Raw genomic sequence first — 5,785 nt, 5'->3', positions numbered from 1 at the left:
TCTTGCTCTTTACTCTCACACATAATCATACAAACTCTTTCCTTCCCTCGATGTTTACAGGTACAAAAAATAATCTTGCCAAAAAATACTTTGTCCTCTTTCTTTTTCTGGTGTAACATTTTAATCTCCTTTTGTTTTCTTCAACTTTCTTCTTTGTTTAAAAAAAAAACTTTTTTCTGTTATCTTATCCCTCATAATTTTCTTTACCGCTATTAATCTTTCATATCTCTAGGTTCGTGAAACACTGTAAAACTCGTTAAACTGTTTTAGCAGTTCACAACCTCTAAGTTATGAATCAAAATTTGATTGATTCTTTGGACTTTGTATTACCTCCAGCAGTTCTCTCTTTGCAACTCAGTGCTAGAAACAAATATTCTTTTTAAAAAATATGTTAATTATGTGTCTGTGCACTAATACAAATTCAAAAGTAAAGATAACTCAGGGAGAATAAATTGACTTACTAAATAGAGCTCTACTAAATGTCAGAATTTTCATCCATACTGATCCACAATATATATAAAGAAGTAAAAGAATAAGGATCGGGCTGGTGAGATGGCTCAGTGGTCTAAAGCACGTACATAGAACGAGCTTAGCAAAGCACAGGGACCACGGTTCAATCCCCCAGCACCACATGCCAGCCAGCCCCGCCCCCTGGTGGGCTGAGCTGGAGACACACACACACACACACACACACACACACACACACACACAGACACTCACACATAAATAAATAAAATTTAAAAAAAAAGAATAAGGATCAAATATAGCAAGGAGATACCTCAGAAATCTACAGATTCAAAAACCTGATGGAGATTCTCAGTATCATTTCCTCAACCATCTAGTGTATGTAAAAATATGGTTTTGCCCCTGCCATGTTTCCTATCTTTTCTCCTTGCCCTCTCTTTGTTGTTTAATCCTTAAGTTCTCTCTTTACATTGAGTTGCATTATAACAGCCTATTTTGATTTCTTCTTTTGAATTCTTACACTAGGGAGACTATAAGATATTTACACATGTGGGTGGTTTATTTTACTTATGAGTATATCTTCAAGTGCCTATTACTTATATATGGGGATTCAATGAATAACTGAGAAGAACAAAAGTATACAAAGTAATAATTATTGTAACTGTCATAGTAAACTGTTTTGAAACTGACTCAGTGGTACTTTTTTCTCAATAATATATATATATATATATATATATATATATATATATATACTGTTGCCCAAAAGATGATCTCATGAGTACCATAATGTGGGAAGTCTAAGGCAAAAAACTTAAAAACTAAATCTTTGAACAGATCATAAAATAATGTAGAAAGAAATTACCAATATATTCCATGAGCTCGAAGAGGATATAAGCAGATAAAAAATTAATCAATCACATTTCCCATTAGATTAAAGAAGGCAATCTGATTGAATTGGAGATAATGATGAGAAATATGAATGACCACCTTAGTAAAGAGGTACAGATTCGCCCAGGCAGCTAGCACATGTCTAGAAACACATCACTTGAAAAGTTTACACAGGAGGATACAAGTTCAAATCAAGCCAAGGCAATTGAGTAACTGAGGAAAATCCACTTTCAAAAGAAAAAAATAAATAAAGACAAAACCAAACAAGAGATAAGTAGAAAAAAAAGCTATGTAGTTCAGTGTAAAAGCCCTGAGATCAATATCTAGAAAGAACAAAAACAGCAAAATATATGTTATGAAAAACAATGGAGTAGAAATCCTGGGAATACTAATCTTAATGGAAAGCCATGCTGGCAGGTTGAACTCAATGTGGAGAGATTACTAGGACTTGAAGACATGAATGGTGTCACTGGTACTTTGGTTCTTATCAATAACTTGTAATGTAAAGCATAACTAGAAGAAATAAATTGTTTTCTCTTATGGGATAGCACGGTACCAGGGAATCCTCAACAAGTCCTAGCTTGTGTATAGTATATTAAAGAAATGATCTGAAGAGAAAAAACTCTTTGCTTCAAAACATGTCAAGTACAACATTCAATAAGTTTCAAAGCACTTTAATAAAAAAGATGAATGTAGTATATCAGTTACTCAGTGATACTCTAAAAACACCAATGCATGAAAAGTTGATCCAAGAGCTGGATGATGTAAAAATACCAAACTGATGAATTACTTGAGTCAAGGAAGGAGTGGAAAATAAAACTAAAGTTTTACAAATCTTTCAGCAAAAATCATTACATAAAATATCCCAAATAGAGACAGAGATGTGCATGCACATAAATGACGTTCTTTTCCCCAGTAAAATTGATTAGAGAAAAAAATACTCATTAGAATACCATAGTCAAAATTCTGGAATTTCGTAATAAAGGTAGAATGAAATCCAATAGAAGCTGACGTCCCTTTAGTTCCCAGAAGTGCCTCCTCAGAGAGTGGTGGAGGCCGTGATTCGGTTGTGGTGAATGCTGGTGGAGTGCTGTGTCTGCAGGCCCACTGAGTTCACCAAAGTTGAGGTTCACAGAGGACATGGTATGTGGTCTGGGGGCAGATATGGGGCTGAAAGACTTGCCAGAGAAGGAGTAGTTCCTCTGAATCATCCGAGTGATGGTTACCATGGACTACCTAACACTGTGCCAGAGAATGCACAACAAAGGGAAAACAGACCCCGACTACTAGGTAAGCCTGGTAAGCAAAGTTTCAGTACATATTATAATGAATTTGGTTACCAAGATGATGACAAGGGCCATAGATTTTCTCACCATTCAAGAAGTGGTCCTACTCGGAAAAGAAATGTCTGGCTACCTGAATTCAAAATATAATCATTGCTCGAACTGCCAGATTGATTACAAACATAAAACAGATGATATTACAAGCAAAAGCATGAACATTCCCCATTATATGACAGACGAGTCTACTCACACAAGGCATCCTTATTTTTTTCAAAAATCAACCATAGGCCAAAACAACCATGGAGTACTTAATACTATGTCAAAGAAAAAACCACACCGGGAAAAGAGAACTCTATAGGTAAGCAAACATGTTAAAAGAAGCTACTGTAGATATAATGATGATGTTGATTACAGAGATGATGACCAGTGCAGCTGGTATTCTCTTCATAGAAGCATCCATCCACCTAAGAGAGGATATAAATCTAGCTATGTAAGCTCAAGATATGATCACCCTGCAATCCACCAGAGGGATTACAAGCATATGGGATGGGACATGGGAAGAAAATGTGCCCACCCTTCCCATGATACAAGAGACAATCCTCCTTATACAAGGGATCCTCCTCTTCTCAGAGGATATAAGGATTCTCCACACAGCAGATCTTTCTCCAGTGTTAGTGGTGAATGTTCTCAAGTTCAAAGCAAACCATACTCTTTCCACCAGCGTCAGCATAGAAATGCAGTGGAACAGGTCTCATCTTGGAAAATGTCAAAATACACTTCACTCCCTAGCCCAACAGCAGGGCTATCATCAAATGTGTTAGAGAAAACCAGCAGGAAAGCAGAAAAAGAACGTACAGCAGCTGTAAGCACTTGGTCCGTGCAAAACGTGGAAAGATCAGCGGAGAGCAACTTGCTGGGGATATCTGAGTGCCAGGTAGTACCTACTGCACCATTATTGACTGAAAAATGGGAGAATCCAGAGAACCAAGCATCATACAACACAGAATTACTTATACATAGTCAGTTCAACAGGTACTCAAAAGCAATTGTGTCAAAAATAAAAGAGATTGAACAGGCTTACCAAGAATACTGCAAAAGTTTCATGATGATGGTGAGCAAGCTGATTGAAAACGATCCTTCCTTAGAAATGTCTGTACACTTTGCAATGAAGCAGCATCTACATGAAATGGGAAATAAGTATGCAAAAGAATTTGAGCACTTCATTGCAGAGCATAATACTTCTACTCAAGATTTTGGAGAGTACATTTAGAAGACTTTCAAAAGTTGTCAGGCACAAAATTGTTTAGAGATAATTTGGAATGTCCATGATGAAGAGAAATATTTAAAATTTGCAGTATCCAATAAACATCTATCACCATCTGTTTAAAATGCTTTAATTAGAGTATTTTCTACCTGCATAGTGTATTAATGTACATTCATCTTGTATCCACAAAATGATGTTTAGTTAATTGGTAAACTTTGAAAAAGCATTCATTGGGGGCAAGCTTCTGTGCTTACTCATGTTACTTGATATCCCAAGTGTGAGTTTGTTTTGTCAAGAATGTCACTGCCATGTTAGAGATCATTCCACCTAAATATTCGTCGTCTGTTTACATCTTATAGAGTGATACCATGCGGATGTATTTCATTTCTGGGTTGTTATTTTTATTCCATTTTTGCTTGATATTCTTAGCCTTTATGAAGTTTAATAGGTAAAGTTTACTATCATAATATTGTCAGTACTTTGGCAGCTTAAATGATATTTGTTTGAGAATAATTTTCACTGCGTGATAAAACAGTGTCTTAGTGCCTGTGAAAGATATCAGAGGAAAATATTCTTAGTAAATTAATGCACTTGTCCCTTCCATTAAAATAATCCTAAAGCTCTGTACGCTAATATACTAGTTTCTTAGAAAAGACTAAGGGGAATAATCTAAGATGGAAGGCATGGAGTATTTGCAAACACTTTTGATCAAATAAGGAAGAAAATAGATACATGAGTGCTCAGAATTATTTTCATAAACACATACTCTGAACTTATAAGAGTGATTAATAAAATGTGTAGAATGAAATCATTTTCAGACTTCTTTGGGGGTACTTTGTGGTCTGTGACTTCTTTGTTCTGGTGATTTGAGAGAGAGTCTTTCCTATGTGTTGCTGGAAAAAAAACACAGAAAAATAGGCAGTAAATCAAGCACAGTAGCCCTTCATAAGCAGTCTGGGGAAGTAGTACTTCATGAGTGAGCCATCAAATAATGGGTTAGTTAACAATCTTCACTTGGACGAATGGGATAGTTCATTCATTTCATAGTCATTTCCACTACCCCAAAGATACTGAACAAAAAATACATAAATTTGTGCTATTAGTTAATAAATAGTGTTTTGTTATTAGTATTTAATTTGTTGACTTCTTATCTGTCCATTCCCTATTCCTTTGACATTACTTTGTGTGGCCCCTTAATAGAATCTACAGAGGTTATCCAAAGCACAATAAAAGTATATTTAAAGTGGAAATACTTGTATACATTTCATGAGTTTTAAGCCTCTTAATACATATTCAAATTTAAGAAGTTATAAACTAATTTATTTTTATGAATTTTTTTCTTTATTGGTGGAACTGTGTATTGAACTGAGTCACTTGCGCTTGCCAGGGAAGCGCTTATTACACTGAGCCTTCTCTCTGGCCAGTTTAAAATAATTTATGACGTTTGATTTTTTTCAAAGTTTACTAAGTGAGCCCATCTTAAATTTTTATGCTTTCCTTTGAGATATATTACTTATCTTTTCTGAAATATAATCCAAATGATAGCCCTTCTGCTATTTCTGGTAGATTTCTTTTAGAGGAACGACTATTGGAATAGTCTTTAGAAATGCTCTTAAGGGGGCCAGGGAGATGGCTCAGTGGAATAGGTGCTTCCCTGGCAAGCACAAGGGCCTGAGTTCAATCCCAATCAAATCGGAAGTACAGTTTTCAACAAATAGTACACTGCATATATTCTTCTTAGTGGTTAATTGCTGTACAAGAAGTGGACTTGTGATCCTATTTACAAATACCATCAGAACAAATCATTCTATTCATTAAGACAATGCAACTCTATATCTATCCTAACCTCTTTGAATACACAGATACAAAATGGACATTCATCGGT

General features: G+C 35.4%; 1 pseudogene; it reads left to right on the top strand.

The window, feature by feature from the left end:
* The first annotated feature begins 3,189 nt into the window (after positions 1–3,189).
* On the top strand, positions 3,190–3,906 carry LOC101574036 (annotated as a pseudogene).
* Positions 3,907–5,785: the final 1,879 nt, after the last annotated feature.

This window comes from Octodon degus, unplaced genomic scaffold (genome assembly GCF_000260255.1).
Source record: "Octodon degus isolate 3935 unplaced genomic scaffold, OctDeg1.0 scaffold00103, whole genome shotgun sequence".
NCBI classification, from domain to species: Eukaryota; Metazoa; Chordata; class Mammalia; order Rodentia; family Octodontidae; genus Octodon; species Octodon degus.
The sequence above is the reverse complement of the archived record's forward strand: the minus strand, read 5'-3'. Positions and strand labels throughout refer to the sequence as shown.